The sequence below is a fragment of the Lygodium microphyllum genome, chromosome 25 (assembly GCF_053477565.2).
Source record: "Lygodium microphyllum isolate KBCC chromosome 25, Lygodium_microphyllum_v1.1.10, whole genome shotgun sequence".
In the NCBI taxonomy this organism is placed as follows: Eukaryota; Viridiplantae; Streptophyta; class Polypodiopsida; order Schizaeales; family Lygodiaceae; genus Lygodium; species Lygodium microphyllum.
The window spans coordinates 102,825,965-102,850,898 of record NC_141159.1 but is presented as its reverse complement, the minus strand read 5'-3'; the positions used below and the strand labels follow the sequence as shown (position 1 = coordinate 102,850,898).

Genomic DNA, 24,934 nt, shown 5'->3' with positions numbered 1-24,934 from the left:
TATTGAGAAATGATTTGTGGCTTAAAGCATCTACAACTATGTTTTCTTTACCTGGTCTATATTTGATCTCAAAATTATACTCTTGCAAGACTTTGATCCATTGATGTAGCCTCATATTTAGATCTGGTTGAGTGAAGATCCATTTACGACTTTTATGGTCAGTTACCTGTGAGAATTTCTTCCCAAGTTGATAATGTCTCCATAAATTAAGAGCATGGATACAGATCACGAGTAGCATAATTTCTCTCGTGAGACTTTAATTTTCTGGAGGAATATGCTAATGGATGTCCTTCTTGCATGAGTACACATCCCAAGGGAAGAGAACTCACATCAGTCACCACTTCAAATTCTTTGCTAAGATCGAGTAGTTTGAGGATCAAAGCTATGACTAAGCTTAGCTTGAGCCTGTCAAAGTTAGACTGTTCAACTTGGGTTCATTTAATGGCAACCTTCTTCTTGAGTAGGTCGGTGAGGGGTGCAGCAATCAAAGCATAATTCTTAATAAAAACTTGATAACATCCTACCCGAACTTCACTTACAGTGGTTGGAGGCGCCCACTCTTGTACATCCTTGGCTTTGGCCAAATCTACTCACTTCTTCAAGAATGCACACTTCTTCTTCTTAGAATATAGCTTGTGAGTCTGCATTGTTTCAAGAATTGTTTGCAGTTATGACTTGTAACTTCCTTCATCCTTGGAATATGTTAAGATGTCATCAAAGAATACAAGGAGAAAATCATCAAGATAAGGTCTAAATATATATTGCATTAATCTATTGAAGGTAGCAGGGGTGTTTGTTACTCCAAATGACATTACGATAAACTCGTAATGACCGTACCTTGTGCTAAAAGAGGTTTTTGGGGTATCATCTTGCTTGATCCTGATTTGATAATACCCTGATCTGAGATCAATCTTGGAGAAAATATTTACCCCTTGTAGTTGATCAAGTACTTCGTCGATCCTTGGAATCCGATACTTATTCTAGATCGCTACTTAATTTAGCCCTTGATAATCAATGCAGAGACGGAGAGTCCCCATCCTTCTTCTTTTGAAATAATACCAAAGCTCCCTAGGGTGAGTTATTGGGTCTAATATATCACTGATCTAAGAGCTATTTGAGTAGTTTCTTTAGTTCTATGGCTTTTGGAATGGACATTCGATATGGTCACTTTTGCAATGGTGCAACTCCTAGTACTAGCTTGATTTCGTGGTCAACTTCTCTTTGTGGTGGAAGTTTTGTTAATTCTTCAAGAAATATGTCAGCATATTCCCTAAGCCATGATGGTTCATCTTCGGCTTCTTTATCCTGCTCAGTGTTATTTAATCTGATCAGGTATACAGGTGATCCTTTTTCTAAACCTTTATCGATTCAAGAAGCTTTCGCTAATTGAATTTTTGGTTTCCCTGCTTCTCCTTGTGTGGCCACTTGTTGTCCTAAAAGATTCAAGAATGTGACTTGGTTCTGGTTCTTTTCACAATGAACATGAGCATCTTTGGGAACTAGCCAGTCCATTCCTAACAGGCACTTCCAAGTTCCCAGGTTTATCACTCTGAATTGCATGTGGGTTTGATTGCCACCCAGATTAAACTCCACCTTACTTGTCTGTTGTGTTGAGGAAACTTCTTTCCCATCAGCTAGCTCAACTATCCACCCAGGTGCGTGAATTGTGTCTATGCCTAGTTTTTTAGCACACCTTGGTGATATGAATGAATATGTGCTTCCATAATCAATCAAAATTTGAAGGGTTTACCATTATATGTATTCCTCTAGTTGTGGTTGTCCGTTGGCTTTGGTCGTTAGGGAACTTGCTTTGGTGTTCGTTTTGTCTGAGTTTTGGGCATCACCTTTGGATGTGGCCAAGTTCGTTACAATAATAGCACCTAAAAGTATCCTTATTACCACCAGTAAAGTTCTCCACCGTTGATGTCTTAGCCTTCTTGCTATTAGCATATTGGAATTTGACCTTGGGCTCTTTTTGCATAGCCCCTAGTTATATTTTTGTTTTGAAACTTATTATTCCAAGGCTTATTGTTTCTTGGTTTGTATTGTTGGAGTTCTTGTAGAATTGGTCTTGCTCTTACCAATGCATCTTGGAGGTTAGATGGAGGCATTGCTTCAAGCCATGTGTTCAGGGGATCATCCAATCAGTGGCAAAACTTGGATGCTTGCTACGCAATATACATAGACGGTGCATACTTGACAAGTGTTACAATTTTCGAGTAATAGGCTTCTATTATCATTCCAAGTTACTTTAGACCAAAGAATTCATTCATCTTTTGTGTGCAGTATGCTGACGGGAGATACTGGCCTCCCACTGCATCATTTAATACATCCCAACTAATAGACACTTTGAAGATTCCTTGGTTTTTACACCATTATTTCCACCAAATTCGGGTTTCTCCTGTTTGTTTTAATTTGCCAATCATTTCTTGATTAGCTAGGGTAATTTCAGTAGCAATGAAATAATCTTCCATGGACTCGACTCATATTTCTACTTCAGCCTCAACGTCTTTGCCTTGGCCATCAAACTCAGGTGGTTTGGTTTGCTTAAGCGGGAATTTCTTTTCTTGGATCTCAGTATTATTAAGGGTATGAACAATTTCCTGTGGTATCATAAGATTTCAGCTCTATGAATGTTATCATACAATTTGCTTGTATATTTCCAAAAAGAGAAATCATTTCAGAAGGATAGAAATACTTTATATTAAATTTTCAAAGAATGTTACATCATGATAGAGTTTTTGAATTAACTCAAGCAATCTAACCATGGATTTCAAATATATCTACTGACTCATAATTTTTAATTGCTAGAATGGTAACAAATTTCATATTCACTGGAAAGACAACATAATTTCTTTTGTCGTAGGGGAGAAAATATATGGTTTATTTGGGATGGCTGGTTATTTAGGAGAGACGATTTTCCTAATACAATCTAAGCATGCCATTTGGATACATCCATTGGGTAATAATTGGGCTTTAAAGAATGGATATCTAAAAATCGGTACTTTAAAGGAACAATCATCTATCACCAACTAGCTCACATCTGGAGGTGTCCTTCAAGAGGCTTCTTGTCTGAAGGAGTGACTGCCATTACCCTTGGTTCATGGAGTACAATGCTTTTATCTAGTAGCAGACTAAGAATTTATGAAATCCCTAGCAATGCTCTGGACACCCACTACTGTACCTTTTCCTTAAGATAATTTACAATTCGGTTCTAAGATTAAACCCTAGGTAAGTTGGTGAATCGGCCCTTCGTAGAGCGTCTTCCTACTAGCATTTGTTTTTGGGAAACCTTTCAACCAACCTAGACTACCTTTCATCCACCCACTTCCCTCTATGAAGTTTCTTAGTTGTCTAATTACCTACCACATTACGTGAAACACATAAAAATAGCTTCTTTAATGAAAAATCCCTTTATGCACAGTTGTTCATTTGTGTAATTTACTCAAAGAGATACAATCACAATAAAAAAAATTCATTAATTATATTCCATAATGTGTGTTCTCCTACCCATACAGGAGAAAATTTACAATTTCACGTGTTGTCTCATCCGACGCATCTGCATGTTACCAAAATCAAATCCACCTATAGCTAGCATTTTTTAAGGTGTCCCAAGTAGAACTTGAGCCATACAGGGGACCAAGTAGTTCCGAGCTGTGTAAAGGTTTTACTAGCCAAAGCCCCCCGAGCACCCTAACCACCTCCTACTTAATGCGATCCATGCTGAGAGACCTACCTCTTGCCATCGGAGTTGGTCCATGCTTCCGCAGCGCTAAAAACATCCCTTCTTGGTATGGGGATACATCACCTATCCTTGGGGAAGGTATAGGACTCCTCAATTTTTATATGTTCCAATACTTAATTCAATCACAATCTAATCTAGAAAATCACAAATAACATTGATGTCTTCAAGCAATTATGACTTCAACAATCATGCAATTTTCAAGGGATGATTAATCTCGCAGCAATCGACCTTTGAAATTCATGCAATGAGCTCTTTCCCTTGGAATTTACCTAGGGTATCTAGATTTTGGGGTCTCTAACTTCTTAGTTTAAGGTTTATGATGACATTCTTGTAACCCAAGTTTCTTGGCCTTAAGTCAATTTCTTCAACTTAGAGATATTTCCGGTATTTAAAAATCTTCTATCAAACTTCTAGATTAAAACTATATCCTTGATTAATTTCTTCAAGGTTTCATTCTTAAATAAAATTGTCTTGAAAAATTCCTCATGATTTCTCTTCAGTTTTAAAATTTCATAGTTTTCCTAATAGTTTCTAGCCTATAAGATGTTCTAATAATTTGTCAAGTGAATACTTTAAGATTGCAGTATTTCTTAAGAGACTTATCTTATTTCTATTGAATTCAAATAGAAAATTTTTAAAAAACCTATGGTATCAAAATTGGTAAAGGGTTGTTATCTACGCTCATGACTCCGTTAGTGACTCCCGTGCTTGCAACTCAACTATTGCTTCCATGTTAGTAGGGGCACTCACTATTCCCGCTTTTGAATTCTTTTTCTTTGGGGCCATAACAGAAATATGATTGGTAGAAGAAGAAGAAGAACACGGTAGTGATATCGGCTAGCAAAGGTGTAAGACTCTTGATGATTATGATGGTTATCGTGGGATTCAATGATGAAGGCCTTGCAAATGGTGCTTCATGGAGAGAAATACTTCTCTCCCACACACATTGGCAAGTAAGGTTAAGAACAAGAATAGCTCTTTCTCTAGTATAGAGCAAGAGCGAGAGAATATGTATGATCTCTCTCTCTCTCTCTCTCTCTCTCTCTCTCTCTCTCTCTCTCTCTCTCTCTCTCTCTCTCTCTCTCTCTCTCTCTCTCTCTCTCTCTCTCTCTCTCTCTCTCTCTCTCTCTCTCTCTAGTGGGACGATGTAGGGATGAAAGTAGAGTTATGGCTTCTATCGGATAGGGTACTCAACGTCTTGTCTTCTCATATTAGAGTAGAAGAGGGTGAGAGCCCTTCGGCATATCCCCTCCTTGGGTCGAATGGAATAGTGTCTCCTCATCTCGTGAGCAGAATCTTGTCCTCTTGAGTTGACGGACTAGAATCTCCTCGTCTTGGAATTGCGGAATAGAGTCTCCTCCTTTTTGATCAACATCTCGTCCTCATCAAGATTGCTCTTATCTATCTTTGTAGTTATCCCCATGCCCTCAATTTATAGTTTTTGCAGGGGGATCGGTGAGATCAAAAGCACGTTAATTTGTACTTGTAGTTTTTTTTTGGAGGGGGGGTTGTTATCCCTCTCAATCTGTAATTGTTCGCGATGAGGATGTTGACATTTGCAATGATGAGACCGTGCTGATTATGTTAGTCATTTTTTTTCTTTTTCGACGAAAAAAAAGCTTACATAAACATAATATGTAAGAACATTACATTCAAATTTGTGCAGTAGGTAATTTGATAGCCCACTATGCCTACATTCTATGAATTTGAGTGTCAACTACTACATTACACTCGGCTATTTGATCTGTTTAATGGAGCATCCTCTGTAGAGGGGCTCTTGTTGCTTCTTCCTTGAAGGGGCCACAAGGCAAGCTTAAGAAAACTCCAAATTTCACTCCAACTCAAAATCAATCTAGTGAGACCCAAGGGAATACCCAATCATCTCTCAAACTCGGGTGGGAAAATGTACCAAAGAAAAATCAGTATTGTCAACATTGTTAAAAGGTTATCCATTTTAATTATGAGTGTCGATCAAAGGCCAAAGGCACATAGGCAAAACCCAAGTCTCAGAGTCCCACCCCTCAATTGGGCAACCCCCAGTAGTAGGGAAGGCAGGGTAGTGACCACCAATCTTAGCAACAATGGAGAGGTCAAACTCACACTACCACCAATCTTAGCGGCAATGGAGAGGCCAAACTCACACTACCACCAATCAGCCATCATAGTTGACAATGTTTTCAACATAAAAGGGCTTGTTTGACTAGTCCATAGGGGCCCACATAATCTCTATAGATACATTTGAGGATGTGAGTATCGTCCACATCTACGAGTTGCCTCTTAACAAGGTGACTACACAGGCCCACTCCCCACATTTGAGTACTTCACCCACTCCTTGGAGCATGGATAGTGGACCTACTCATCATATGACCCATGTCTCACACATTTTCTTCTATCAAGCTCATGTGGTTTTTGGAGAGTTTGCACTGGGAACAACTCATCGGTCAAGATTCAGGCTCATGATCACGTTAATTTCACCACTGACTAGGAGCCATTTCCTCTAAGCTTTATCCACTCACGTGAGCCTATGGACACTAAGCATCTCTATAATATTTTCTTAGGATGTTGTAGATCAATCTTTGATGGAGCTTCAAGAGCATGTCAATGAAGATATAGATTGAGAGAGAGAGAGAGAGAGAGAGAGACAGACAGATAGACATAATTATCTTCTTGGGTACTTCAATGTGTACCACTTATTTATTTAGATAGGTATATAGTACAATGTCCCTTAAAGGGACATTCACACCTAGTGTGGGTGCGGGCACAGTGGCCATTTATTCCCAACAAACTCCCACCTAATGTGCCTAAAGGTAGTGAAAGAATTAACTAAGTCTAAGTATGGACAAAGCTGAAAACCTATACCTATCCAACTCCCATCATCTAGTGGCAATGAGCAAATTGCTCTGCTCTGGAGGACCCTTCATGAGAAGGTTTGTAGGATTATCATCTATATGTACCTTGACAAGCTCAATACTCTTGCTGTTAAGAACCTCTCTTGTCTAATTTTACCTCACATGTATGTGTCTTGTCTTTAAATGAAAGATAGGATTCCTTGCTAACATGATAGCACTCTAACTATTACAATGGAGAACAGAAACCTCCATAATGCCAAGTCTCACGCCAAAAGTGATAGCCATAAAGCCTCCTTGCATGCCTTAGTGGGGGGCAGCCACATACTTTGCCTCTGTAGTAGACAATGAAACACACTTCTATAGCCTAGCTATCCATGATACTACTCCTCTTGTGAAGATGAATACGTACCCTAAAGTAGACTTCATGCAGTTTGAATGACCAGCGTAGTCTGCATCCATAAAGCCAACCATAGATGCCTTCTACTTTTCAAAGCAGATGTACAAATACCTTGTGCCCTTAAGGTATCTCATGATACCCTTCACTGCTTCCCAATGCTTTTTGTCAGGGTGTGCCATGTACCTAACCACTCCCACCGCAAATGCAATGTCAAGACATGTAGCAACCATAGCATACATCAAGCTACCAACAACCAAAGCATATGGAATCTTGGCCATTCCAACCATTTCATCATTAGATAGGGCTATCCTTTGCATTGAGTTTTACATATGGAGGCAATGGAACACCAATTGCTTTCCCCGCTCCATATTGAAACATTGCAAAATCTTGGACACATACTCCTATTGTGAGAGAGAGAGAGAGAGAAGACCCTTTGACCTGTTCCTGAGTATCCGCATCCCAAGAATATGATTTGCCTCACCAATATTCTTCATGTCAAAATTGCTATGTAGGCTTTGCTTCAGGGTCTCCAAAGGCATAAATATCCCTCCCTGCAATCAGCATGTCATCCACATATGAAACCAAGAGTATCAGGCTTCCATCTGCTCTGTTGCTGCCTTCTTGGCATACAAGCAGTGATCCACTTGCCTCCTATTGTAGCCTTGAGACTGCATGAATGTGTCAAACTTATGATACCACTCTTGAGGTGCTTATTTCAACCCATATAAACTCTTTTTGAGTTTACATATCATTTTCTCTTTCCCCTTTGCCACAAAACCCTCTACTGCTACATATAGATGTCCTCATGTGGATCACCATGTAACACAATCTTTACATCCATTAGCATGAGTTCTATGTCCTTAGATGCAACCAAGCCCAAGATAGTCTGAAAAGTAGTCATTTTGACTACAGGAGAAAAGATTTCATCAAAATCAACTCCATGTTTCTGCTTGTGTCCCTTTGTAACAAGCTGTGATTTGTACTTTGGCGAGGAACTAGAAGTGACTTTCATATTATAAACCCATTTGCATGGTAATATCTTCTATCCTTTAGGAAAATCCCCCAAGTCCCAAGTACCATTTTTCTCAAGAGATTCCATCTTTTACAGCACAGCCTTATGCCATTTCTAGCTATCCTTCATGTCCATTGCTTCCTTGAAACATGACACTTCACAACAATCAATCAACATGACATAATCTAAAACATACTGAGCACCAGGAACAAACCTATTTGGTTGTCTTAAAGGTTGGGTCTGACCTACGGATCAAAATCTTGCTGCAATACAATCGTGCTGATCTCCTCTATCTTTTTGGGCTATTTATACATGCGACCTTCTCAGAAGATAACATCATGGCTGCATGCTAATTTTCTCTTCTTGGGATCCCATAATTGATGCCCCATTTCACCCTCATCACCATATCCTAGGAAAATACATTTACAAGACTTTGGCTCAAGTTTGTTGCATTCTTTCTTACGGATATGCACAAATTCCTTGTGGCCAAATACTCTCAAATGAGAAGATGGTTGCCTAACCACACTTCTTGAGAAACTCTCCCACCCAAAGACATGTTCGATGTGACCGATTAATCAAATGAATGGTTGTCATAACAATCTTTGCCCAAAAACTATGGGGTAATGCAGCACGAGATGTTTCTAGTTAACTTGACCAAAAAGAGTTCAAATTCTCATACTATGTATGCGGCTGTTAGATTGGAAATGCAATACTTTGATCTTCTCAATTTTGGATACAAAATCTAGGTTTTTAAGATAATAAGAGCAAGTGCAAGTTATTTCATAGTGTGCATTCATATGTGGGTCTACAAAATCTATATTTTAATTGCATCTTTTAGTATTGTGTTTGTGTGTGATATATTTTGGTTTGTAAAATTATTCTCATATATCCTCCAATTTGTGTGTTTGTACATGGCACATCCTACTATAGAAAAATACTCTATTTTATGTATCTATTCTTAGTGATAATTATTGATGTTATTCGGTGATAATAAAAAGCTTTCATCATAATGAACATGTATCCTATTATCATTAGGGCCAACTTTGAGGCCAAATTGTCCTTTTGATTAGCTTTCACTAAGAATGATATTAGTGAATGGACAAATACGACAATGCAATGTGTGGTTAGATAACTACATCTCTTCGAGTAACATGGCACTAAACTCCTCAAAGGCAAGAGCAAGAGTTCTTACTTGTGTATTCAATGCTATATTTAGGCCATCATACTTGGGGGGGGGGGGGGGTAGTACTCGGATGCATCTCCTAGCCAACTCATCAATCATCTTTGTTATCCAAACCCTTGCCATTTGGTCATGTATATTGTTGATCCGTGTAATGAAGACCTCTATTGCATTTTCATTAGAAAGCCTTTTAGCTACAAGTTGATTCTCCAAGTTTTGTATTCTAGTTGGGTTTCATGTCTAATACTGACATAATTCCAAGCTTTGGCTAGGTTTGGATGTGTGTTGAATAAGGATCAGAGTAGAATCATATGCACTAGTAACAATGGTGCAAATGGCATCTACGTTTCTTTGTTTCCAGGTAGATGGGATTTGGTTGATAGTATTACTTGGATCTAGTATTACAATAGCTGATTCAACATCGATACCAAAAACTGTATCCAAGAGCTCATGTAAGTCCAAGATGGTGTTGACCTTAAATTTCTATTAGGTATAGTTTGTTCCATTGAGTTTTCCTTCTCTTTAGGCACGTGAATGAATTTGTAGGGTTGCATTGGTGTAGTCACATTGTTGCTTCCTTCACTATTACTACTGATGCCACTAGTTGACATCACTCATAGCCTTTCCAACTACAATTACAAAAGTTGAATTTTCTTATACTATGCTATCACTTGGAGCACTTGATGCTCTAATAGCATGTAAGAAAATAGAGCACAACAGAAGATAAAATGAACACAAATACAAGAAAGAATAGGAGAGAGAAAAAATCTCTTTTGCAAAATTATATAAATGATGGTTGAAGACTCTATCCACTTGTGCATTCCTATGAGATTTGATGACATTTTTATGAGGTTGTTGTGTATACAAATATGGCCTTGCTATTGAGCATTTGTCTAGTTCACAACATGCTCAATAGCAAGGCCATATTTATGTACACAACAACCTCATAAAGAGGTCAACATGGTAGGCAAGGAAAAGGTGGATCCATGAAGAAGGATTCATAAAGCAAGAGGTGGAAAAGGTGGTTGGAGAGTAGGATATTAAATATCCTCCATCAACATATAGGATATTAGATATCATCCAATAAGATTCCCCATGACTCACTACGCACATGTTTCACCTTAATTCACCACCTACATGGTCCATCTAACGCACTAGATGCCTCTTGCAAAAACGTGTGCTAAGTGGATGGAGACAATGTTGCATAGCCTTGGCTAAGATGTCCTCTGTGAACAAGGTATTGGCAATAAAGCTAGATCACCTAAAACATGAAAAAAATGATTAAAATTGAATGGAGGGTAGCATGCATATTTATAGAAAGTTTTGGTCCTGAATAGTCTAGAATCTCTCCCATTTTAACTCTCTTGAACCACTCCCCATTTTAGGGTTTTTACATTAAATAAGCATCTTTGGACTATTCAAGAGGCTAATTAGCATGTAATGCATATTTTAGCTCAACATTCCCTCTCACGCCCAAAAATGAGCTAGAAAGGAAGGCCGACCCAAATTTTTTTTGTTTTGGTTTTTACCCTAAGGTGTCCCATCCCAAAGTAGCCGGAGCATCAGACAAAGGATACACGTTGGTTGCCCAATAGCCTACCAAGACTATAGAGACTATGGTTATCTTACCAAGGGATTCAAGTGGTCATCCCACCACCAGAGAGGCTAGGGCATTAGAGAAAGGGTGCATGTTGGCTGTCCAATAGCCTACCAAGTCCTACAAAGGCAGATGGAACCACAATGAACTTTTTTTGGAGTATTTGTTTAGAAAATATGGGTTGCAATTGATTAAGTAATTGATAGGAGACTAACAAAAAAAAAAAGTTGGACCTAGGACCTTCACAAAACAAGCAAGCTATCTCTACCATTACTGGGTGTCAATGATGAAGGAATGGGCTAAGGGTGGGTGAAGAAAATATGGTGGATATGAAGAGAGACAAAAAATATGGATAGAAGCCAGCTAGACAAGCCAAGTGAGTGAAAGGAGACTGTCTCATGGCTTCCACATGTGCCATGCCACAAATACGGTGGAAACAGAGTCAGCCATTCCAAAGTTTGAAAAGGGGTAAATGCACACATATGCAAGTTTATATAAATAGAGTGCTAATGCAATGGAGTTACACAAGAGGGTACATGTCATGCAAAATGCTATAAAATAGTGCCACTAAACAATACCTCACAAGGGAATTTTTCACTTATCCAATGCCCTTTTACAATCACATCATCCGGATAGGGAAAATGATAACAAAGAGTACAAAATATCAAATGTTTAAATCAAAGATTGTAAAACCATCCTATCATCATCAAGAGAAGAAAGCCATCCCCTTTGAGCTGATCCTTGGTAGTATATACTGCAACATTGGTCAATTGACTTCTTTGGCCAATATGTTTGCACAATTATTGGATGATGGCACAAACTCTAGGCATATACTACCTAGTGCAACTTGCTCTTTAGTGAAGTGGAAGTAGACTCCCAGATGCCACATTTGTGGTACGATAATTGGATTGCTCACAAGGATAATGGCACTCTAGTTGTCACAATAGACAATGGTAAAGAGTCACATGGGAAATGAATTGCCACCAATAGACTCCCTAGGTAGATGGCCTCAGTATAGTACCATTGAACAATGCTTGGTACTCATCCTCGGCCATGGAAACCACCACTATCTCTTGTTTATAGCTTGACCAAGAAATGGGAGCCGTGCCCAAGGTAAAGAGGTAGCCACCATGGGAACACTAGGTGTCGAGATAGACTACCCATTCAAAATCAATGTTGGCTTGCAAACATAAACCAAAACCATAAGTCAAGCCATAAGCAAAGGTGCACCAAACATATCTCAAAACACAAACAAGTAATCCAATGTGACATGTGAGGTGCAGTGAAATACAAATTGAGTAAGCTAAATGTGGTCTAGTATAAGTCAACCAAAGAAGTTTTCCTACTATAGATCTATAGGTGTGCTCATCAAAGGGATATCCTGGGGCATCTTTTTTATGTAAGTGGACAATGGGATCAAATGATGTGGCTATAGGCTATGTCTAATCGAAGCAATTCTAGTCCACTACCTAAAGATCATACTTCTATTGTGACACAAAAATATAGCCCTCAGAACAAACTACCTCAATCCCCAAGAAATAAGACAACAAACCAAGGTCTGTAATCTTTGGCACAAATCTTGGCCTTAATTTCTACTATGGCAGTAGAATCTGAGCTAGTAATAAGCAAATCATCTACATAAAGTAGAATATAGTTGGCCTCCTCTTAAGTGATACATACACATAAGTTTGGGAGGCCTAGCTCAATAGGCACTGTCTTTGATGGTGTAGCATGAGGAATCTACACAAAGTCTAGTGTAAAAGACTATGCTATATTCCTCTCATAAAAAACTACCTCTCTCCTAATGATCACCTTGCTTATCCGAGGATGGAACAAAGAGCATGCTTTTACTTCAAAGAAGTAACCTATGAAAATCAAGAGATTAGCTCAGGGGTGAGCTTCTTATGTGATCATCAGGAGTGTGCATGTAGGCAAAATTTTCAAAGACTCTAAAGTGAGACACAACATGGTGATTGCAAAATAATTGCCCCATAGGGAGTCAATTGAGGGATAGCCACAGTCGGTGAGGATGGAGACTAACATCCTCAACCCATAGACAATTAAGGAGCTTTGCTTTGCTAATAGTATAGATTGGGGTATGTTCATGATTGTCTAGTTCCTACACTCTACAACTCCATTCTTTGAGGGGGAGTTGGTAGAGGTGAGTTGGCAAAATATGCCATGCTCTTATAGAAACTTGGAGAACTTGTGGGAGGTAAACTCGCCATTGCTATTACTTCTCACATTTTGGTTATGAACCAACAACACCCAAGAAGAAAAACATATGAAATCATTTGACTTAAGCTTGAGAAAGTACATCCACATGTATCGAGAGAAATTGTCCACAATCAAAAAGAAATAAAGCACACCATTCACAACGGCAGTGGGCATTGGTCCACAAAGAGCAATGTGAATCAATCTTAGAGGAGCCTTAGCTCTATGAGTGGATTACTATGGAAATGGGATATAGTGCTATTTCCCAAGTTGACATGCTTTATAGATATCTCGAGATAGCTTTAGGTGAGAAATGTCCTTCACCATCTGTTAGTGTGATAGGCTCCTAAAAAGCATCATGCATGAGATGTCCTATGTTGGGAATAAAGGGCCACCATGCCCACACCCACACTGGGTGTGAATGTCCCTTTAGGGAACATTGTACTACATACCTATTTGAATGAATAAGTGGTACACATTGAAGTACCCAAGAAGATAACTATGTCTATGTGTGTGTGTGTGTGTGTGTGTGTCTCAATCTTTATCTCCATTGGCACACCTTGAAGCTCCATCAAAGATTGATCTACAACAAATCGATTATGGGATCTCGAGAAAAGAAAAGTAGTGTGCAACAATGAAGTTATCTTCCAAAAATATTGCATGCATAAATAGCCAAAAAAGGTAGAGGAGGTCAAAAAGGTTGTATTCTAGGAAGATGTACGTATTGGATAGTAGAGAATGGTCATTGACAATAGCAAATACCCACTATAAATAAAAATGTAGGGAATAACGCTGAAATGATCAGCAACACGACTGCTAAGAGAAGGATAAGTTGTTGTCCTATCTACTTGAGTTGTGCTTGATGATGTGGGGCCTTCAACAACAACAAATGGCCACTCCAATGCCTTTGGCAAGGCACAAGAAATGATCTTAAAGCCTCAAGTTCAATGGGGGGTAGCTATGATCAATCCTTTAGAGTAAAACTTGCTGGAGATAAACTGTGTATATACTTCTAGGAATTGAGAGCAATATCTTCTTGATGAAGACTCAATGCAATGATGCACACTACCCTGAAGAAATCTTTGTAAGTCCTGTTGAATCTCTAAATCTAGAGGAGATCAACTCATACCTCATTGATGGGTTGCCATTGCTATCAAATTGCAAGATTTAACCATTGACTAGTACTGAAGTAAAATGTCTGAAGCCCCTTCTCCAAGATGCTTTGCTTTGATACGAAAAGCTCTTTTCTTATGGAAGAGCTGAATTGATAGAATATTGCAAAAAACAAGTCATCTAGTGCATTGCATACTAGAGGTAGGTATCAACAATAGGGTAAATATGACAATAAAGGATGCAGTAAATCTCATGGGGAAGATGTTGAGTGTTACCATTGTGGAAGAAATGACACTTTAATAAGGAATACTATAAGTGGAAGAAAAAAAAAGGCAAGGATAAGAAGAATAATGATAACAAGGATGAGAAGAAGGATATCCAACCTGCAAAGAAGAGCAAAGCCAAGATAGGGGAAGTCAATGTTGTCAGTCATGAGAGTGATAGTGGCAACAGTGATGTACTCTTTGTCTCTTATTACTTTAATGCACACTCATTGGTAGTAGATTCCAATAATGACATGCATACTTGGGTCCTGGATTCAGGTACTTCTTTTCATGTCACATCCCATCATGAGTGGTTCTTTGATTACAATGGGTGGTAGACATGGTATTGTCCACTTAGGGGACAACTATGCATGTGATATTGCAGGCACTAGTAGTGTGTAGCTAAAATTTCAGCATGGTTTAATGCTTACCCTCCATCATGTGTAGCATGTTTCCCAACTCAAGAAGAGCTTGATAAGCGCAAGACAGCTAGATGATGAAGGCTATCACACTACTTTTGGAGATGGCAAATGGAAGATATGTAAGGGGTCCAGAAAAGTTGCTCATGGTTCTAAGAGTGATACCCTCTATCCATTGCATGTATCTAGTGTGTGTGACCAAATTGTTGCCATTACCGAGTAGCCGAGTGTTTCCTTGTGGCATGGCTGGTTCGGACACATGAGTCTATAGTGGGAGCTCACACTCAATTGCCAAGACCCACGGACTACTTATTACTTCAAGTATTTCAAGTGAGCACAAATGGCTATCTCTCACCTAGCCAACACACCTTCAATCCTACAGGTGTGTAGTGAGCTTACCTTGATGCATGAATTGTTGAGATAGCAAGCTCAACATGTGTAGACATTGATGATGGACCGCCTGGCTAGATGAGTCTGCACATCTACACTTAGCATGTTGGTGGTCATTATGATACTCACATGGCCACTGATTTATCACTTATTATATTTAGTTTGTTACACCTACCTACAGCTGGCAAAGATATAACACCAGTCGATTAGTGTAGTCGATTATGCACTGTTTGACTTAGAAGGCCACTTTCCTTTATGTTGTATCTTATCTATACTTTGTGTATATTGTATAGTGTGTGGAAGAAGAAGAAAAATTAGCAAGAAAATGTTTTGGCCTCCATCTCTCTTCTTGTGTTCTTGAGTGAGCTTCCTCTTTTGTATACAGTGTGTGTTTGGCACAACAACTCAAGCAAATCCCCCCATCACGCCATTCTTGACATGGTATCAAAGCCATGCCATTGAGAGAGGCTGATTTTGAAGGCTAAAGTGAAGGAGAAGAAGCAAGGTTCGAGAAGCAAGCAACGGGTAAGAAGCACTCCCATTCTTCCACTCTTTCTCTTGGATAGTGCTTATGGAGGCACTAGAAGCAAGGTTGAGCAAAAATCTCAGATTGCTTTGAGATTTGGTGTGCGCGCAAAGCACTATATATTGTGCAGAAAAGCCCTTTAAGGCTTATCCGCAGTTATTTTGGGCATTCGAAACCATTTCAGGCCCTGTTTTAGAGCCGCAAGGTTGTGGACAACAGTTTTAGGGTATACTGTGATTTCAGTTATATTGACCGAAAGTGGATGTACATGTTACAGATTGCGAATCTATAATTTTTGAGGTGTTTGCAGGAAGAAAACATAAGGTTTATCTGCAAACAAGTTGCAGATTACATGTATTATTGAGCAATCAATGAAAAAGCTTGCTTGATGTAATGTTGTTAACCCTCAAATGAACGAAGGTGGAAAATCCGAAAAAGCTAGCAGAAGACAAAGACAAAGGCCAAGGCAAAGAGAAACGGAAGACAAAGACGCAGAAGGAGAAGAGTCCTAAATAAGGGAGAAAGGCGCACAAGGAAAAGCGCAAGTCAAACTTTTGTAAAAGAGCACAAGTGCATCATGGTTTAATTCAAGGAGCGTCGGGCTCTCACTCGTGCAATTTGTAAATGTAGACGGGTGGTGGAAAGGAAGCTAGGAAGATAGAAGGACAATGGGAAAAATGGCCTAGGCTATGGCCGGCCATGTAAAAAAGGGGAAAAGGGGATGACCGCCCAAAAGGGATTTAGGGTTTTGTATATAAAGTTGAAAAGTGAATGAGAAGCTCATTCTTGTGTGTGGCCAAAAGTAGCTCTCCTCTTCTTCTTCTTCTTCTTCTTCTTCTTTCTTGCTTGAGCTTGTGCTTGAGAGAGGGAGTGTGAGAGTGTGAGGGAGTGAGTGTGTGAGGGTGAGGGACGGAGGATGAGAAGTTCTCCATCTTCTCCTCTCTTCTTCTCTTCTCTTCTCTTCTCTTGTCTTGCTCGCGGCAATGGAGCTTGGAGCGTGGAGCTTGAGGATGGAGCTTACTTAAAGCTTGCACTTGGATCGTGGAGCTATGGGAGTGCGCAGGAGAGGAGGTAACTCGATCGGCATGAAGGTAAGCTCACTACACCCGTAGATATGGATGGCGCGTCGGTTATGTGAGAGGTAGCCATTAGTGCTCGGCTTGGAACGCTTGAAACAATGGGCACTCCGTCGGTTTTGGCGGTTGAGTGAAAGCTCCTACATTTTGGTTCCGTTGCCGAGACCAATGGATTCAAGCCTTGAGCGCTTGCTCGCTTCGAATCGAGCATTGGAGTAGGGTTTTCCCCGAACCGGTGCTTGAGATAGGTAGGAAGTGAGGGGGTTGAAGATGGTATTCGATCTCCTTGGCAAGTAGTTTTTTTTATTTTTTGAGATTTATGTTGTGAGATGGAGTAGTGTAGGTATTTACTTTGTGATTTGGATGCATCTGGATAGGAAAAAACAAAGAAAAAGAAGTAAACATTAGGGTTTTCTGTTGTTGTATAACAGGCTAAAATAGGGAAATAGGGGCACAGATCCTTGGAATGCCATTTGATTCGAGCACCATAGTGATTCCAGGCATGTCTAGCACTTTCTAGTAGTGTTTTTTACCTATCTGGAAGGCGCTGGCCGATTCGGTGTAGTAGACATCAGTCTAGAGGCATTGTGTGCAACTTGCGGGCCGTCAGTCGCGTAGTAGAACCAGGCTGTCCGAGTCCCAAAATCGGACCACCCAGAATCGGACCAGTCCAAATCGGACCACCCAGAATCGAACGCTCGTCCGATCAGACCATCCTGTCCGATTGGACCACTCGAACCATCCTGTCCGATCGGATGCTCGTCCGATCAAGGCAATCGAACCACCCTGTCCGATCCAATTCCTAGAATCGGACCACTCCAAAAATTGGACCACTTTTTCGATCCAACTCCCAGAATCGGACGTGACCAAAATCAGACCACTGGGCCGATCGGACCACCCAGAATCGGACATCCGATTCCAATAATCGGAGTCCTGAAAATCGAACATCTGAGAATCGGACAGAAAGCTGTCAAAATCGGATAGGTATCTAGAACACAAATTTTGACACATCTAAACCCCGAGATTGACCCCAAAGGCTACGTAGAGCTAAAGGCACATCATAGATCCATCATTGGGCTAAAATTTAGAGCACGTAGTTCAAAATTTGGCTATAAACGGTCCTCCAAATTGTGCATGGCTTTTACCGTAACGGCCCTGCGGGCTAGGGGGGACTGCCCCCCCCAAACCCCCACAAAGGGGGCTCTGCCCCTCTGCGCCTCCCTTGAGTAGGTTGGGGAGAAAACGTGTGCCATGATAGGTCCTCCAAAAAACACCGTAGTGTAGTAATGGCTCTAGACGAGCATGGATTCTCACTTGCAAAAGAGCAACCAAAAGCCCGTACCCGAATAGAGACAAATAGAGACCCTAGAACCTCAATGGGCCCATCTAGCCAACAAGGGCAAAAAGGCCACACTGCAAAAACACATACGTGTTGTATTCGGACTGCATCTAGTCAAAGCGGAAAGCAACAACATCAAGCTACAATAGCGAGAATGACTAGATATGATAGTCTTGACGAGATATGTACCTTGAGCAATATTGCGCAGACGACCCAAGACATTGGTGGAGAATCCACGTCTGGTCATGCATGTGGGGACTCAAGGGCATCTATCAGAAGGCTTAAATTTGCAAGCCAAGACCCGGAAGATGAAGACATAGTACCACCTGCTTATCTTAGGGTCAAACTCACCTCAAAAAGAGAGCATACTATTGATGCTCTGATTGATGAAGGAGTAGATTTTAACATCTTGACCTATGAATCATGGACCCTACTAGGCCAACCAGAGCTGACACCGACTAGTGCAACTCTTAGCCCTTATGGGGGACACCCACAAGCACTCATAGGGAAGTGAAAAATCCTTGCGATAATTGAAATGGAAAGCTTGCCGATCCTATTTCATGTTCCTCCAAATAGTGCTAGCTGCGGGAAAGAAACCCTCCTAGGAAGACGCTTCAAAAGGGCGACCAAATGTGAGGCTGACTACGCAACTCAGAGGATACACCTAACACTACCGGGTGTGAGGATAGTCACAACCTTTAGCAAGGATGACCTCAGCAAACCTTGAGGGAAAGGCAAGGAAGGTGCTGACGTAACAGTCAAGCCTACTAACGAGAGCAAGGACTTGTTGGAAAAATCGATACAAGCACAGGTCGAATAACAAGAACCAGTAAGTGAGGCCAGGCCTGAAGCAAGAAGGTCAAGAGACAATGCCAAGGACGGGCTTTGGACTTACAAATATCGTAGAAGACCCCAAAAGAAGCCCAAGCCTTATAGACGAAGGCATCGATGGAGAGTCAGCACAACGCCGCGATGGATATCCAAAGCATTGCTATGTGCTCAAGGGTATTATGCAGGCAACCGATGGATTTGGGTACCAAAACCCCTTGTTAAACCTCCTTTGTCAACTGAAGTCTAAGACGTACTAAGAGCAAAGAAGCGTAGGAGGAGATCTAAACGAAAAACCAAGTCCCAAGTCAAAAACAGTGGAGTGACCGAGCCCCTCATCGTCAAAATCAAGAAACCCAATGGGACCAATTGGAGGGTAGATCCTCAACCTAGTGTGCTTGACAAGAAGACATCAGATGTAATCGTTGAGGATACGCAAAAGCCACTAGTGCCCAAGGAGCCTTTGATTCCCCAAGAGGATAGCAGGCATCATAGGCACAACATTGCTCATGGCAAGGTTAAATACTCAATAAAGCAAATAGAAAAATCATATAACAGCCACGAGAAAATCTCCCAACCAGTGTCAAAGCCACTTAGAAGTCCCAAGACTCCTACAGCCTCTTCCCCTAAATGGACACGGGAAGCACAACACTCATCAAGTGCGGCTACTCGATCGCAATCTCTACCTACATCAGAGCTTCCAAATGTCCAAGAGGTGGGACAGACACCCCCCTTAGCTCTCAACCTAAGGATATGCCTGTGCAATCCACCATGGCTAGCTCAACTGATACTTGATCTATGCAAGTGAATGCTCTAAGAGCAACAACCACTTCCAATTGCCCTGAGGACTTGACATCGCAATCCACCAATAGTAGCAAGTCCACTGAACTAGCTGCTACTACTACAAATCAAGGATCACAGCAGTCACAGCCCTTGGTCGTGACAAGGCCCCTTGCAGAACGTGTCCTTAGTGGTTTACCTGTGAAGGAGGTGTCACGATCTACCTCCTTAACAACTCCAGCACTTCCAAAGTGCCTAAAACCTGGGCTGGAGGAGTTAAGCACAGGGGAATGGGTGGAAGAGCTAGACTCCCCCAAAAGGGAGACAGTTGTACCCATGCAACCTAGCAAGGCTACTCCGCAGGCCATGACTAGGTCCCATGAGGACCCTCTAGAGAAGGGAAATGTTGAGGCCCGACCAAGCACATCAACGATCGATATAGCCCAAGATCCTGAAACGTTAGATGCACCTGCGCTAACCAAGAAAAAGAGGAGGAAACAACGAAAACAACAACAGTTGTGCATGGTTGCAGACCCCAAGGACATTGGGACGAAGAGTGCTGGAGAGCTGGGGAATAAAGCATCAAGTCCATCCACCAATGAACCCATTGATGTCCCTCCTAATAGCGGTGAAACCTCAGTCACATCCGTGTGCTCCAACAAATCAAAGCAGTCGTTACAATCAATGGCTGCTTGCAACACTCTATCCACCACTGACAATAGAACTCGCATTGACAAATCAAGAGTGGATACAACACTGTCACGACGGGGTGACGAATTCGCACCAGTCACACCCAAGGAGAACCATGACGCAATAATGAAGCCTCAAGAGAAACATGGAAACCCCAAGAGCATGAGCAATCCTAGCATTGACCAATCTTGCTGATATAGGCCTAAACCCCTAGCTATGCTTAAGCCTAGGCAAACTCCTAGAACCTTGCATGAGATAGCAACCGAGCAAGCCCTTGTCGAACATAGAAGTGTCACAGAATGCTTAACTGAGTTGGATGCTAAGCTCAAGATTTTCGCTCGTGTCTATGTCCTAGCAGACATGCGCGTATTTCCTAAAGAGCAGCTTGGAGATTACTTGCCCTTCCCCTTATCTTGGGAAGAGCAAGAACATCTTGACGAGCACTATAACAAGCTCTTACATGAGCGCATGCAACTCATCTCTGACGAGGAGGCTGACAAACTGCGCTTAACAGTCACGTTCAATGAAGTGCTCTGCCGACCGAATCTCGTAGGCATAGAGCAACTAAAGCGACTGTCAGTAGACCAGAGTCAATTTGAGCAGCGTTGGTGCGAAAGATGCATTGCAATGGTCAAAATAGGGGCTCAGATCATGATAGTCTCTAAGGAGCGATTGGCCAAATGGCGGTCCCAAAGAGACCCAACCTATGTGGCACCAACTTCCCTTCGAGTGCTGACTGCCATTCGGGGTGCGGACTTGGCTGAACCTAGCCAAGAGAACTCTCTGTTTGATAAGGTTCTCACTGAAGAGGAGTTACATGTTGCCAATAGACTCGGACAAGGGTCCATGCTGCTCGATGTGGCAAAATATCTATTGGTACTGAGTAAGTTCCCACGAGTGCTGGATGCATGTGCCACACTCCAGTACAATCCCGAGTTCTACAATTGGTTTTTATCCTTGTAAAGCGACATGGACTCATGGATATGTATATAAATAAACAATGACTTTTGTAACCCTGTATAAACATCATCAACACACACAAGCAATAAAAACCCAAGCGCAGACAGAAGAACCGGGCCAACAGGCTACGCTAGCCGGTCCCCCTTTCACCAAATCATGTCCACCTCCGGGCAAAGGGCATGCACCCACATTGCCACCATGGAAAACCCTAACCAACGTCCCTCATGATGTAAGTAGGGCGTAGTCCCTCTCTACACACTTTTCCCTTCCCGGCCTATCCTTCCAAGGATGAGCCCTCCAAACATAGGACCACCAACCGATGTAACTTGGCGTGAGTCAAGAACTGCTCGTAGTTAGAGGCCAGAGGGACACCATTACAACGAGTACAACACATTCCGCGACTTCTCTTCTAGTCATGCTTCTAGAAGGAGCGCATGGAGACCCACGGACATCTGGCATGTAGAGATGCTCTTCGCAGATGACGGGAGCACACGGCACACGCCCCTCCCCCGGTACACTATGTACCCACTCTCAAGAAATATGCAAAGAAGTGAGGGCCTAAGCGACACCGACCCGGACGAAGGCCGAAGAATCCCGGGGCCAAGAGAGTCGAGACTCAAAGAAACGCGCAGCAGGTGGCAACGCCAGTTGCACAGACCCCCAACGTACACTCGGGCACTAGGTGCCCACGAAGAGAAAAGGCGGCCTGGGACAGGGAAGAATTTAATGAACTGTTTAAAGACATTTTGGAAACGGTCGCGGCCCGAGACTACACCATTCATGTCCCAGCCGACATGTTTCCAGCCCAACCTCACGGGAGCCCCGCACTAGCACTACCCGGTTGCCTAGCCAACGGGACTCACCCCGCCTAGTACCTATCGACTAAGCCCCTATGATGTACAAGTATCTTGACAAGTCATCATGCCATAACTTTTTGTTTTTGATGAGTAAAGGGGCAAGATCCCCACTTGTACACACTTCCTTCACCTACCGTTAATGTATGCGACCTTAACAAGTAAGGGGATGGGCATCATAGCATTCTGAAAAATTATGTTTTAACATGATTGCATTGGTTTGGTGTACTTAACGCAAGCGAGCATATACTCTCACGAAGTGACAAGTGGATGAAGAATGACATAGGTCAAGGTCTAGAAGCGTTTAATATCCAAGTCACCACAAGACCACCAACCCCACAAAGAACCATTATGGAGGAAGTGATAGGAATACCAAGAAACAAAAGCCATGACAGAAACGCCACTGGATGAGAACCCAAGGACACCTCTGCAGAAAGCACATATTGCAACTGAGCATGGCCAAAGCATAATCATCAATTACCTTCTCCTTCTTGGCCCCGACTCTATGTTCGAGCAAGAGCCACGCTCTCAACAAGGGCGAACACCTCTTCATCATCCAGGATTCAATTCGCAAGATGCTCTGCCCTTGTCCATGCACAGCTCACTCCAAGTGCTACCTCAATTGTTTGATGTCTCACATGTTACAAAGAGGATTGCAAATCTCTAGTGTATCTCTTCATCTTGACAATAGTTCATCTAGCATCAAGGCTGGTGACACAATCATCTCTGTAATATACATTCTTCATAGCCTTTGGATCCCAACATTTCTCAATCCAAATGAAAGGCTAACAGCCTCAATGTATGGCATTGATTGTATTCATTTTTTTCCACCCAAAAAAAAGAGAAAGAAAGAAAGAAAAGAAAAGAAAAGAAAAGAAAAGAAAAAAGAAAAAAAGCACACACGATCACAGCACCGCACCTAGGGGTCCTCAAATTAGGTACGTCCAGTGACCTTGGTCGGCTGGCTCCATCCCTAATCCCCTAGCCCTTTGTACATCCCCCACAATTGTTCACGGCACATCAAGGGCAGGACATACCTAGGGAGCTTGCCTCGCCTATGGTTAGACCTGTCACCCTGAACCACTTGCCATTTCTTTTGCACTCCATCTCAATTCCATTACAATCAACAGTGGTAAGCAAGGCATGAAAGACAATGGAAAAGTACACCATACTTTTCAAGCACTACAAGTAGTCACTAGCTACCAAGAGCTAGACATCAAGGAGCCCAATTATGCTACATGGCCTTGACAAGACCATAATGATATCTCAAGCAATCTTCAAGTGTACTCCCCGTCTTCATCAACAAAATTTTCCATCAACTTAGCCCCTTGCTTCATTGACCCATTGCTATACAAGGAACCAGGCCGACAATCTTCTAACTACGTAATATCTAAGTATGCACGAGCACTCACATAATATCTGCACCGAAGTATATACACAGTTTGGATCCTCAAGTGCAGGACAATACTCTCAGCTTGCTTAGAGTTCGACCTATCTCCAAAACTAATCAAAATATGTATTCTGCACGATAAAAAGACTAGCACTACCCCTTAGGGAGAGACCACATGAGAGGTTTTCAATTGTAGGTATTGAAGACTCCAACGAAGGTATCATTCGCTCTTCATCAACACTCAACTCTGAATTCCAATCCTTATCACCCTGTAAGCCGCCAAGAATCAGTATGTACAGAATCCCCAACAAACCGCCACTTGTACTCCATCAATGCAATCCCCAACATAGAATAGCCCTACCGCCAACTCCAACAACCTTCCACCAGCCACCTTGGCCACCAACAAGCCCCCAGGGTCTTCTTCCACACCACCACCAATACTCCACAGAAACCACAGGTGTCCTTGTCACCCACATCTTCGGTGCATGCTACAGCCTACTACCTACAACGGTGAGTGCCATGGGACTGGCACTCGTCTAGGAGGGGGGTAATGTTAACCCTCAAATGAACGAAGGTGGAAAATCCGAAAAAGCTAAAGCAGAAGACAAAGACAAAGGCCAAGGCAAAGAGAAACGGAAGACAAAGACGTACAAGGAGAAGAGTCCTAAATAAGGGAGAAAGGCGCACAAGGAAAAGCGCAAGTCAAACTTTTGTAAAAGAGAGCAAGCACATCATGATTTAATTCAAGGAGCGCCGGGCTCTCACCCGTGCAATTTGTAAATGTAGACGGGCGGTGGAAAGAAAGCTAGGAAGATAGAAGGACAATGGGAAAAAGGGCCTATGCTACGGCCAGCCATGTAAAAAAGGGGAAAAGGGGATGACCGCCCAAAAGGGATTTAGGGTTTTGTATATAAAGTTGAAAAGTGAATGCGAAGCTCATTCTTGTGTGTGGCCAAAAGTAGCTCTCCTCTTCTTCTTCTTCTTCTTGTTCTTGCTTGCTTGAGCTTGTGCTTGAGAGACGGAGTGTGAGAGTGTGAGGGAGTGAGTGTGAGGGTGAGGGACCGAGGAGCTCTCTATCTTCTCCTCTCTTCTTCTCTTCTCTTCTCTTCTCTTGTCTTGCTCACGGCAATGGAGCTTGGAGCGTGGAGCTTGAGGATGGAACTTGCTTGAAGCTTGCACTTGGATCGTGGAGCTACGGGAGTGTGCGGGAGAGGAGGTAACTCGATCGGCATGAAGGTAAGCTCACTACACCCGTAGATATGGATGGTGTGTCAGTTATGTGAGAGGTAGCCATTAGTGCTCGGCTTGGAAC

At 42.0% G+C, this 24,934-nt stretch overlaps 1 protein-coding gene across 1 annotated transcript in view; it reads right to left on the bottom strand.

The window, feature by feature from the left end:
• Positions 1-24,934, bottom strand: part of LOC148014575 (uncharacterized) — a 53,302-nt gene that overhangs the window by 3,192 nt on the left and 25,176 nt on the right. The gene's annotated exons all lie outside the window — the stretch shown is intronic.